Raw genomic sequence first — 13,230 nt, 5'->3', positions numbered from 1 at the left:
GTGTGAACATGACTTGCCCACCAGACATCTAAACCCTCATCAGCCTGATCCTGCTTGGGGCATCTCCACCCACCATGGCATGGCCAGCTCCTCCTTACACTCAGACTCACAATCACCCAGAGGCACACACGCAAACACACACACACACACACACACAAACAGTAAGACGGAGAGGAGACCTAGGGCTACACCCGTGGATCAGAAGGTGTGGGACTCTCTGACTCTGAGCCCCCTGGTGTCACCTTTTGATTTTATTAGCCAAAGGTCCTGAGGCATTGGGAAACCTGATATGACCTGCCAGGGAAGGGACCTGTCTGTCAGGCGAGCTCTCCTCTCCTGCATCCTCTCGGCTTCAGTACAGTAGAAGAACATGTCGCTTCCTTTAAGATGTGCCTAGAAATGAGCTGGGCAGGGGGCGTTTCGCTGTTATGGGGTGCCTGGATACGTGGGTTCCAATTCCGTTGGGCTCTCTCATCAGGGAAGTGAGGTCACCACTGCCTGGGGGCTCCTTTGAACTTCCTTCTCCAGCAGAGCTCTTTGAGCCACCGGTCCCCAAGCTGGTCAAGGCTCACACTCCACTCAATGTATTGGCCATCCAGTGACCCCCAGATAGCCTCCCCCAAACCCCTGGGAGGCCTGGGTGCAGCTGTTGTCCCCGCCAGAGGGAACAGAGCTAGGTTTAGACCAGGTTAGTGTTAGGGTTAGGTTTAAGAAAGACTTAGGGTCAGGGTTAGGGTTAGAGGTCTTTGGGGTCAGGGTTAGCGTTAGGCTTAGGGTAGGGGTCAGGTTTAGGGTTAGGTTCATGGTTAGGTTTAGGGTCAGGCTCACAGTAGGATCAGGGTTAGCGTTACGCTCAGAGTCAGGGTCAGGGTCAGTGTTAGGGTAACGGTTAGGTTTAGGGTCCGGCAGGGTCATGGTCAGATTTAGGGTCAGGTTCAAGTTTTGGTTTGGGGGCAAGGTTCATGTCAGGGTCCTGGTTAGGTTTGGCACAATTTTAGTTTCATGGTTATGGTCAGGGTCTGGGTTAGGTTCATGGTTATGGTAAGGTCAGCTTTATGTTTAGGTTCTGTTTTATGCGTAGGTTCAGGATCAGGGTTAGCTTTTGGGTTACCATTCTGTTCAGGATCACGGATTGGGTCAGAGTTAGGTTTATAGTCAGGGTCAGGGTCAGTGTTAAGGTCAAGGCCAGGGTCAGGTTTAAGGGTAAGGTCTGACATAGGCAAAGTTTAGAGTTAGGGTTATGATCATGGTCAGGGAGAGGGTCAGGATTATTGTTAAAGTGGGGTTAGGTTTAGGGTTAGAGGTAGGTGTATGGATTAGGGTCAGTGTTAGGGATAATATTAGGGGTTAGTTTTAGGGTTAGGTTCACCGTTAGGTTTTCGGTCAGGGCCCATGTTAGTGTCAGGGTTAGGGTTTCGTTTAGGGTTAGAGTTAGGTCAGGCTCACATTCAGTGTCAAGGTTAGTGTTAGGGTCAGGGTTAGGTTTCTCGTCTTTGCCTGGTTCAGGGTCAGGGTGAAGTCTAGGGCCAGTGTCAGGTTTATGGTCAGGATGAGGTATTGGTATAAAGTCCACATTCGGTTCAGCGACAGGGTTATGTAGTGGTCATTTTTAGGTTCATGGTTAGGTTTAGGGTCAGGGCCAGGTTCAGGTTTAGGGTCAGGGTCTGGTATAGGCACAGTTTAGGGTTAGGTTTATGAGCATAATCAGGTATACGTTCAGGGTTATTGTTAAAGTTTAGGGTTAGTGTTAGGGTTAGAGTTAGGTTGAGGATTAGGTTTAGACCTGGTTAGGGTCAGGGTCCGTGGTAGGTTTAGGGTATAGTGTTAGGGTTAGTTTCAGCGATAGGATTCGGTGGAGGGCCCGTGTTAGTGTCAGAGTCAGGGTTACATTTAGGGTTAGAGTTTGGGTCAGGCTCACATTCAGTGTCAGGGTTAGTGTTAGGTTCTGGGTCAGGGTCACTGTTAGGGTCAGGGTTAGGTTTATGGTCATGGCCTGGGTCAGGGTCAGGGTGAAGTCTAGGGCCAGTGTCAGGTTTATTGTCATGATCATGTATTGGTCTAAAGTCCACATTCGGGTCAGGGACAAGGTTATGTAGTGGTCAGTGTTAGGGTCATGGTTGGGTTTAGGGTCAGGGCCAGGGTCAGGTTTAGGGTCAGGGTCTGGTATAGGCAAAGTTCAGGGTTATGGTTATGTTCATAGTCAGGTATATGGTCATAGTTATTGTTAACGTTTAGGGTTAGTGTTAGGGTTAGAGTTAGTTTGAGGGTTAGAGTTAGACCTGGTTAGGGTCAGGTTCTGAGGTAGGGTTAGGGCTTAGTGTTAGGGTTAGGTTCAGCAATAGGATTCGGGAGAGGGCCCGTGTTAGTGTTAGGGTCAGGGTTACGTTTAGGGTTAGAGTAAGGGTCATGCTCTCAGTCAGGTTCTGGTTTAGTGTTCAGGTCTGGGTCGGGGTTACTGTTAGGTTCAGGGTTAGGTTGATGGTCATGGTCTGGGTCTGGGTCAGGGTGAAGTTTAGGGCCAGTGTCAGGTTTAGCATCAGGATCAGGTATTGGTTTAAAGTCAACAGCGTAAGGTCAGGGTGAGGGTGTGGTTTAGGGTAGGGGTTAGTGTTAGGTTCAGGGTCAGCGTTCGGTTTAAGTTCAGTGTCTGTATTATGGTCAGGGTTACGGTTACCTTTAAGGTTAGGATTAGGGTCAGGCACACAGTCACGGTCAGGGTTAGGGTTAGGGTCAGTGTTAGGTCAGCATCACAGTTAGGATTAGAGTCAGGGTCAGGGTCAATGTTAGGGATGAGTCATAGCTAGGTTATCTCAGAGTTAGGTTTAGGTCCAGGGTCCAGATCAGGGTCAGCATAAGGCTTAGCTTTAGGTTTAGGGTTCAGGTCGGGATCACGGTCATAGTTAGGGTCAGGTACAGGGTCAGGGCTCGGGTTAGGGTTGGGGGCAGGCTCACAGTCAGTGTCTGGGTCAGGGTTAGTGGTTACTGTTAGGGTTAGCCCCGTTCCTGGGTCATGGACCCATCCCTTCAGGGTCTCAGTATAAACCCTGGGCAGAAGGGTGTAGACCCTGTACCCCATCCCACTTAACCAGCCTTAATCTGGGGTGTGAACAAACTTGCCCACCAGACATCTAAACCCTCTTCAGCCTGATCCTGCTTGGGGCATCTCCACCCACGATGGCATGGCCAGGTCCTCTTTACACACAGACACAGAAACGCAGAGGCGCACACACACACACACACACACACACACACTCACACACACAGAGACGGGGAGGAGACCTAGGGCTACACCCGTGGATCAGAAGGTGTGGGACTCTCTGACTCTGAGCCCCCTGGTGTCACCTTTTGATTTTATTAGCCAAAGGGCCTGAGATGTTGGGGAAACCTGATATGACCTGCCAGGGTGGGGACGTGTCTGGCGGGCGAGCTCTCTTCTCCCTGCATCCTCTCGGCTTCAGTACAGCAGAAGAACATGTCACTTCCTTTAGGATGTGCCTAGAAATGAGCTGGGCAGGGGTGTTTTCTCTGTAATGGGGTGCCTGGATACGTGGGTTCCATTTCCGTTGGGGTCTGTCATCAGGGAAGTGAGGTCACCACTGCCGGGGTGCTCCTTACCGAACTTCCTTCTCCAGCAGAGCTCCCTGAGCCAGCGGTCCCCAGCTGCTCAGGCTCACCCACCACTGAATGCAGTGCCAATCCAATGACCTCCATACAGCCACTCCCTAGCCCCTGGGAGACCTGGGTGCAGCTGTCGTCCCCGCTGGAGGGAACAGAACTGGGTTTAGACAAGGTTAGTGTAAGGGTTAGGGTTAACAAAGACTTAGGATCAGGGTTAGGGTTAGAAGTCCTTGGGGTCAGGGTTAGCGTAAGGCTTAGGGTAGGGGTCAGGGTTAGTGTTAGGTTCATGGTTAGGTTTAGTATCAGGCTCACAGTAGGGTCTCGGTTAGCATTATGGTCAGAGTCAGTGTCAGGGTCAGTGTTAGGGTGAAGGTTAGGTTTAGGGTCAGGTTCAGGGTCATGGTCAGATTTAGGGTCAAGTTCAAGTTTTGGTTTGGGGGCTAGGTTCATGTCAGGTTCAGGGTTAGGTTTGGGACAGTTTCAGTGTCAGGGTTAGGGTCAGGGTCAGGGTTAGGTTCATGGTTATGGTAAGGTCAGCTTTATGTTTAGGTTCTGTTTTATGAGTAGGTTCAGGATCAGGGTTAGCTTTAGGGTTAGATTCTGTTTAGGATCACGGATTGGGTCAGAGTTAGGTTTACAGTCAGGGTTAGGGTCCGTGTTAAGGTTAAGGCCAGGGTCAGGTTTAAGGTTAAGGTCTGACATAGGCAAAGTTCAGAGTTAGGGTTATGATCAGGGTCAGGGAGAGGGTCAGGATTATTGTTAAAGTGGGGTAAGGGTTAGGGTAGGAGATAGGTTGAGGGTTAGGGTTAGACCGGGTTAGGGTCAGTGTCAGGGATAATGTTGGGGTTAGTTTTAGTGTTAGGTTCAGCGTTAGGTTTCGGGTCGGGCCCGTGTTAGTGTCAGGGTCAGGGTTATGTTTAGGGTTAGAGTTAGGGTCAGGCTCACAGTCAGGGTCAGGGATAGTGTTAGGGTCGGGGTCAGGGTCACTGTTAGGGTCATGGTTAGGTTTATGGTCTTTGTCTGGTTCAGGGTCAGGGTGAAATGTAGTGCCAGTGTCAGGTTTAGGGCCAGGTTCAGGTATTGGTTTAAAGTCCACATTCGGGTCCGGGTCAGGATTATGTAGTGGTCAGTGTTAGTGTCATGGTTAGGATTAGGGTCAGGGTCAGGGTCAGGTGAAGGTCAGGGCCTGGGTCAGGTTTAGGGTCAGGCTGTGGTTTATGGTCAATATTCAGTTCAGTGTCACAGTTAGGTTTTGGCGGTAGGGTTTGGGATTGGGTTTAGGGTTAGATTTAGAAGTAGGGTTATGGTTAGGGTTAGGGTTAGACAGCGTAAGGTTAGGGTTAGGGTTTGGTTTAGGGTAGGGTTTAGTGTTAGGGTCAGGGTCAGCATTAGGTTTAGGTTCAGGGTCCATATTAGGGTCATGGTTAGATTCACCTTTAGGTTTAGGGTTAGGATCAGGCTCACAGTCACGGTCAGTTTTAGGGTTAGGGTCAGGGTTAGGTCAGTGTCAGGGTTAGGATTAGGGTCAGGGTCAGGGTCATGGTTAGGTATAACTCATGGTTACGGTAATATCAATGTTAGGTTTAGATTCAGGGTCCACATCAGGGTCAGTGTCAGGCTTAGGTTTATGTTTAGTGTTCAGGTCAGGATCACAGTCAGGTTCAGGGTCAGGGTCAGGGTCAGGGCTTGGTTTCGGGTTTGGGGCAGGCTCACAGTCAGTGTCAGGGTCAGGGTTAGTGGTTACTCTTAGGGTGAGCCCAGCTCCTGGGTCATGGACCCATCCCTTCAAGGTCTCACGATACCCTGGGCCGAAGGGTATAGACCCTCCACCCGACCCACTTAACCAGCCTTAAACTGGGGTATGAACATGACTTGCCCACCAGACATCTAACCCCTCATCAGCCTGATCTTGCTTAGGGCATCTCCACTCACGATGGCATGGCCAGGTCCTTATTACACAAAGACACACAGACACCCAGAGGCACACACACACACACACACACACACACACAGAGAGACGGGGAGGAGACCTAGGGCTACACCCGTGGATCAGAAAGTGTGGGACTCTCTGACTCTGCGCCCCCTGGTGTCACCTTTTGATTTTATTAGCTAAAGGGCCAGAGGCATTGGGGAATCCTGATATGACCTGCCAGGGAGGGGACGTGTCTGGCAGGCAAGCTCTCTTCTCCTTGCATCCTCTCAGCTTCAGTACAGCGGAAGAACATGTTGCTTCCTTTCGGATGTGCCTTGAAATGAGCTGGGCAGGGGGGTTTTCTCTGTAATGGGGTGCCTGGATACGTGGGTTCCAATTCCGTTGGGCTCTGTCGTCAAGAATGTGTAATCACCACTGCCTGGGGGCTCCTTACCGAACTTCCTGCTGTACCAGAGATCCCTGAGCCGCCAGTCCCCAAAATGCTCGGGCTCACACTCCACTCAATGCCGTTCCCATCCAGTGACCCCCATACAGCCTCCACCCAGCGCCTGCGAGGCCTGGATGCAGCTGTTGTCCCCGCTCAAGGCAACAGACCTGGGTTTAGACCAGGTTAGTGTTAGGGTTAGGGTTAAGAAAGACTTAGGGTCAGGGTTAGGGTTAGACCTCATTGGGGTCAGGGTTAGCGTAAGGCTTAGGGTAGGGTTCAGGGTTAGTATTAGGTTCATGGTTAGGTTTAGGGTCAGGCTCACAGTAGGTTCACAGTTAGTGTTAGGGCCAGAGTCAGGGTCAGGGTCAGTGTTAGGTTGATGGTTAGGTTTAGGGTCAGGTTCAAGTTTTGGTTTGGGGGCAAGGTTCATGTCAGGGTTAGGGTTAGGTTTGGACAGGTTTAGTGTCAGGGTTAGGGTCAGGGTCAGGGTTAGGTTCATGGTTATGATAAGGTCAGCTTTATGTTTAGGTTCTGTTTTATGAGTAGGTTCAGGATCAGGGTTAGCTTTAGGGTTAAGATTCGTTTTTGGATCACGGATTGGGTCAGTGTTTGGTTTACAGTCAGGGTTAGGGTCAGTGTTAAGGTCAAGGCCAGGGTCAGGTTTAAGGTTAAGGTTGACATAGGCAAAGTTCAGAGTTAGGGTTATGATCAAGGTCAGGGAGAGGGTCAGGATTATTGTTAAAGTGCAGTTATGGTTAGGGCTAGAGGTAGGTTGAGGGTTAGGGTTAGACCGAGTTAGGGTCAGTGTCAGGGATAATGTTAGGAGTTAGTTTTAGTGTTTAGTTCATCGTTAGGTTTCTGTCAGGGCCCGTGTTAGTGTCAGTGTCAGGGTTACGTTTAGAGTTAGAGTTAGGGTCGGGATCACATTCAGTGTCAGGGTTATTGTTAGGGTCAGGGTCAGGGTCACTGTTAGAGTCAGGGTTAAGTTTCTGGTCTTTGCCAGGGTCAGGGTCAGGGTGAAGTCTAGGGCCAGTATCAGGTTTACAGTCAGGATCAGGTATTGTTTTAATGTCAACATTCGGGTCAGCGACAGGTTTATGTCGTGGTCAATTTTAGGTCATGGTTACGATTATGCTCTGGGCCAGGGTCAGGTATAGGGTCAGGGTCTGGTATAGGCAAAGTTCAGAGTTAGGGTTATGATCATAGTCAGGTATAGGGTCAGGGTTATTGTTAAAGTTTAGGGTTAGTGTTAGGGTTAGCGTTTGGTTGACGGTTAGGGTTAGAACTTGTTAGGATCAGGGTCCGTGGTAGGGTTAGTGATTAGTGTTAGGGTTGGGTTCAGCGATAGGATTTGGGGGAGGGCCCGTGTTAGTGTCAGGGTAAGGGTTGTATTTAGGGTTAGAGTAGGGTCAGGCTCACAGTAAGGGTCAGGTTAGGGTTCAGGTCAGGGTCAAGATCACTGTTAGGGTCAGGGTTAAGTTTATGTTCATGGTCTGGGTCAGGGTCAGGGTGAAGTTTAGCGCCAGTGTCAGATATAGGGTCAGGTTCAGGTATTGGTTTAAAGTCCACATTCGGGTCAGGGACAGGGTTATGTAGTGGTCAGTGTTAGTGTCATGGTTAGGATTAGGGTCAGGGTCAGGGTCAGGTAAAGGTCAGGGCCTGGGTCAGGTTTAGGGTCAGGCTTTGGTTTAGGGTCAATGTTCGGTTCAGTGTCACAGTTAGGTTTTTTGCAGTAGGGTTTGGGATTGGGGTTAGGGTTAGAGTTAGAAGTAGTTTTATGGTTAGGGTTAGGGTTAGACAGCTTAAGGTCAGAAATAGGGTTTGGTTTAGGGTAGGGGTTAGTGTTACGGTCAGGGTCAGCGTTAGGTTTAGGTTCAGGGTCCGTATTAGGGTGATGGTTAGAGTTACCTTTAGGTTTAGGGTTAGGGTCAGGCTCACAGTCACGGTCAGGGGTAGGGTTAGGGTCAGAGTTAGGTCAGCGTCAGGGTTAGGATTATGGTCAGGTTCAGGTTGATGGTTATGTATGAGTCTTGGTTACAATACTATCAACGTTAGGTTTAGGTTCAGGGTGCAATCAGGGTCAGTGTCAGGCTTCGGTTTAGGTTTATGGTTCAGTTCAGGATCACAGACAGGATCTGGGTCAGGGTCAGGGTTTGGGTTAGGGCTTGGTGCAGGCTCATAGTCAGTGTCAGGGTCAGGGTTAGTGGTTACTGTTAGGGTTAGCCCCGCTCCTGGGTCATGGACCCATCCGTTCACGTTCTCAGGATAAACCCTGGGCAGAAGGGTGTAGATCCTCCACCTGATCCCACTTAACCAGCCTTAAAATGGGGTGTGAACACAACTTGTCCACCAGACATCTAAACCCTCATCAGCCTGATCCTGCTTGTGGCATCTCCACCCACGATGGCATGGCCAGGTCCTCTTTACACACAGACACACAGACACCCAGAGGCGCACACACACACACACACACACACACACACACACACACACACACAGACGAGGAGGAGACCTAGGGCTACACCGTCGATCAGAAGGCATGGGACTCTCTGACTCTGAGGCCCCTGGTGTCACCTTTTGATTTTATTAGCCAAAGGGCCTTGGGCGTTGGGGAAACCTGATATGACCTGCCAGGGAGGGGACTTGTCTGGCGGGCGAGCTCTCTTCTCCCTGCATCCTCTCGGCTTCAGTACAGCAGAAGAACATGTCGCTTCCTTTAGGATGTGCTTTGAAATGAGCTGGGCTGGGGGGTTTTCTCGGTAATGGGGTGCCTGGATACGTGGGTTCCAATTCCTTTGGATTCTGTCGTCAGGGAAGTGAGATCACCACTGCCTGGGGGCACCTTACTGAATTTCCTGCTTCACCAGAGCTCCCTGAGCCGCCGGTCCCCGAGCTGCTCAAGGCTCACCCTCCACTCAATGCAGTGCCAAACCAATGACCCCCATAGAGTGTCCCCCCAGCCCCTGAGAGGTCTGGGTGCAGCTGTTGTCCCTGCGCAAGGCAACAGAGCTGGATTTAGACTAGGTTAGTGTTAGGGTTAGGGTTAAGAAAGACTTAGGATCAGGGTTAGGGTTAGACATCGTTGGGGTCAGGATTAGCATAAGGCTTAGGGTAGGGGTCAGGTTTAGGTTTAGGTTCATGGTTAGGTTTAGGGTCAGTCTCAGAGTAGGGTCACGGTTAGCGTTATGGTCAGAGTCAGGGTCAGGGTCAGTGTTAGTGACGGTTAGTTTTAGGGTCAGGTTCAGGGTCATGGTCAGATTTAGGGTCAGGTTCAGGTTTAGGTTTGGGGGCAAGGTTCATGTCAGGTTTAGGGATAGGTTTGGCACAGGTTTAGTTTCAGGGATAGGGTCAGGTTCAGGGTTAGGTTCATGGTTATGGTAAGGTCAGCTTTATGTTTCGGTTCTGTTTTATGTGTAGGTTCAGGATCAGGGTTAGCTTTAGGGTTAAGATTCTGTCAGGATCACGGATTGGTTGAGAGTTAGGTTTACAGTCAGGGTTAGGGTCCGTGTTAAGGTCAAGGCCAGGGTCAGGTTTAAGGTTAAGGTCTGACATAGGCAAAGTTCAGAGTTAGGGTTATGATCAGGCTCAGGGAGAGGGTCAGGTTTATTGTTAAAGTGGGGTTAGGGTTAGGGTTAGAGGTAGGTTGAGGGTTAGGGTTAGACCGGGTTATGGTCAGTGTCAGGGATAATGTTAGGGGTTAGTTTTAGTGTTAGGTTCAGCGTTAGGTTTCTGTCAGGGCCCGTGTTAGTGTCTGTTCAGGGTTATATTTAGTGTTAGAGTTAGGGTCAGACTCACAGTCAGGGTCAGGTTTAGTGTTCAGGTCAGGGTCGGGGTCATTTTTACGGTCATGGTTAGGTTTATGGTCATGGTCTGGGTCAGGGTCAGGGTGAAGTCTAGGGCCAGTGTCAGGTTTATGGTCAGGACCAGGTATTGGTTTAAAGTCCACATTCGGGTCAGCGACAGGGTTATGTAGTGGTCAGTGTTAGGGTCATGGTTAGGTTTAGGTTCAGGGCCAGGGTCAGGTATAGGGTCAGGGTCTGGTACAGACGAATTTCAGTGTTAGGGTTATGATCATACTCAGGTATAGGGTCAGGGTTATTGTTAAAGTTAGGGTTAGTGTTAGGGTTAGCATTTGGTTGACGGTTAGGGTTAGAGCTTGTTAGGCCAGGGTCCATGGTAGGGTTATTGGTTAGTGTTAGGGTTGGGTTCAGCGATAGGATCCGGGGGAGGTCCCGTGTTAGTGTCAGGGTCAGGGTTACATTTAGGGTTAGTGTTAAGGTCTGGCTCACAGTCAGGGTCAGGTTTGTTGTTCAGGTCAAGGTCGGGGTCACTGTTAGGGTCAGGGTTAGCTTTATCGTCATGGTCAGGGTCAGGGTGAAGTTTAGCACCAGTGTCAGGTTTAGGGTCAGGTTCAGGTATTGGTTTAAAGTCCACATTCGGGTCAGGGACAGGATTGTGTAATGTTAGCATCAGGCTCACAGTCACGGTCAGGGGTAGGGTTAGGGTCAGGGTTAGGTCAGCGTCAGGATTATTATTAGTGTCAGGGTCAAGGTCATGGTTACATATGAGTCTTAGTTACAGTATTATCAGCGTTAGGTTTAAGTGCAGCGTCCTCATCAGGGTCAGTGTCAGGCTTAGGTTTATGTTTAGAGTTCAGGTCAGGATCACAGTCAGTGTCAGGGTCAGGGTTAGTGGTTACTTTTGGGGTTAGACCCGCTCCTGGGTATAGACCTATCCCTTCAGGGTCTCAGGACAAACCCTGGGCAGTAGGGTGTAGACCCTCCACCTGACCCACTTAACCAGCCTTAAATTGGGTTATGAACATGACTTGCCCACCAGACATCTAACCCCTCATAAGCCTGATCCTGCTTGGGGCATCTCCACCCACGATGGCATGGCCAGCTCTTCTTTACACACAGACTAACAAACACCCAGAGGCACACACTCACACACACACACACACACAGAGACGGGGAGGAGACCTAGGGCTATACCCTTGGATCAGAAGGTGTGGGACTCTGACTCTGAGCTCCCTGGTGTCACCTTTTGATTTTATTAGCTAAAGGGCATGATGCATTGGGGAAATCTGACATGACCTGACAGGGAGGGGACGTGTCTTCTCCCTGCATCCTAGGTTAGGTTCATGGTCAGCTTTATGTTTCGGTTCTGTTTTATGAGTAGGTTCTGGATCAGGCTTAGTTTTAGGGTTAAGATTCTGTTCAGGATCACGGATTGGGTCAGAGTTAGGGTTATGATCAGGGTCAGGGAGAGGGTCAGGATTATTGTTAAAGTGGGGTTAGGGTTAGGGTTAGAGGTAAGTTGAGGGTTAGGGTTAGACCGGGTTAGGATCAGTGTCAGGGACAATGTTAGGTTGTTAGTTTTAGGGTTAGGTTCAATGTTAGGTTTCGGGTCAGGGCCCATGTTAGTGTCAGGGTCAGGGTTAAGTTTATGGTTAGAGTTAGGGTCAGGCTCACATTCATTATCAGGTTTAGTGTTAGGGTCAGGGTCAGGGTCACTATTAGGGTCAGGGTTAGGTTTATGGTCTTTGCCAGGATCAGGGTCAGGGTGAAGTCTAGGGCCAGTGTCAGTTTACGGTCAGGAACCGATATTGGTTTAAAGTCCACATTCAGGTCACCGACAGGATTATGTAGTGGTCAGTGATAGGGTCATGGTTAGGTTTTGGCTCAGGGCCAGGGTCAGGTTTAGGGTCAGGGTCTGGTATAGGCAAAGTTCAGGGTTAGGGTTATGATCATAGTCAGGTATAGGATCAGGGTTTTTGTTAAAGTTTAGGGTTTGTGTTAGTGTTAGCGTTTGGTTGACAGTTAGGGTTAGAACTTGTTAAGATCAGGGTCCGTGGTAGGTTTAGAGGTTAGTGTTAGGGTTAGGTTCAGCGATAGGATTCGGGGGAGGGCCCGTGTTAGTGTCAGGGTCAGGTCTACATTTAGGGTTAGAGTTAGGGTCATGCTCACAGGGTCAGGTTTGTTGTTCAGGTCAGGGTCAGTGTCAATGTTAGGGTCAGGGTTAGGTTTATCGTCATGGTCTGGGTCAGGTTCAGGATGAATTTTAGCGCCAGTGTCAGGTTTAGGGTCAGGTTCAGGTATTGGTTTAGAATCCACATTCGGGTCAGGGATAGGAATGTGTAGTGGTCAGTGTTAGTGTCATGGTTAGGATTAGGGTCAGGGTCAGGGTCAGGGTCAGGTGAAGGTCAGGGCCTGGGTCAGGTTTAGGGTCAGACTTTGGTTTAGGGTCAATGTTCGGTTCAGTGTCACAGTTAGGTTTTGGCGGTAGGGTTTGGGATTGGGGTTAGGGTTAGAGTTAGAAGTAGGGTTATTGTTAGGGTTAGACAGCGTAAGGTCCGGGTTAGGGTTTGGTTTAGTGTAGGGGTTAGTGTTAGGGTCAGGGTCAGCTTTAGGTTTAGGTTCAGGGTCCGTATTAGGGTCACGGTTAGAGTTACCTTTATGTTTAGGGTTAGGGTCAGGCTCACAGTCACGGTCAGGGTTAGGGTTAGGGTCAGGGTTAGGTCAGCGTCAGGGTTAGGATTAGGGTCAGGGTCTGTGTCATGATTAGGTTTGAGTCATGGTTACGGTAATGTCAGTTTAAGTTCAGGGTCCACATCAGGGTGAGTGTCAGGCTTAGGTTTAGGTTTAGGGTTCAGGTTAGGATCACAGTTTGGTTCAGGGTCAGGGTCAGGGTCAGGGCTTGGGTTAGGGTTTGGCGCAGGCTCACAGTCAGTGTCAGGGTCAGGGTTAGTGGTTACTGTTGGGGTGAGCCCCGCTCCTGGGTATGGACCCATCCCTTCAAGGTCTCAGGATAAACCCTGGGCAGAAGTGTGTAGACCCTACAGCTGATCTCACTTAACCAGCCTTAAACTGGGGTGTGAACATGACTTGCCCACCAGACATCTAAACCCTCATCAGCCTGATCCTGCTTGGGGCATCTCCACCCACCATGGCATGGCCAGCTCCTCCTTACACTCAGACTCACAATCACCCAGAGGCACACACGCAAACACACACACACACACACACACAAACAGTAAGACGGAGAGGAGACCTAGGGCTACACCCGTGGATCAGAAGGTGTGGGACTCTCTGACTCTGAGCCCCCTGGTGTCACCTTTTGATTTTATTAGCCAAAGGTCCTGAGGCATTGGGAAACCTGATATGACCTGCCAGGGAAGGGACCTGTCTGTCAGGCGAGCTCTCCTCTCCTGCATCCTCTCGGCTTCAGTACAGTAGAAGAACATGTCGCT

Source organism: Mustela lutreola, chromosome 1 (assembly GCF_030435805.1).
Source record: "Mustela lutreola isolate mMusLut2 chromosome 1, mMusLut2.pri, whole genome shotgun sequence".
NCBI lineage: Eukaryota > Metazoa > Chordata > Mammalia > Carnivora > Mustelidae > Mustela > Mustela lutreola.
This window is presented reverse-complemented; position numbering follows the sequence as displayed.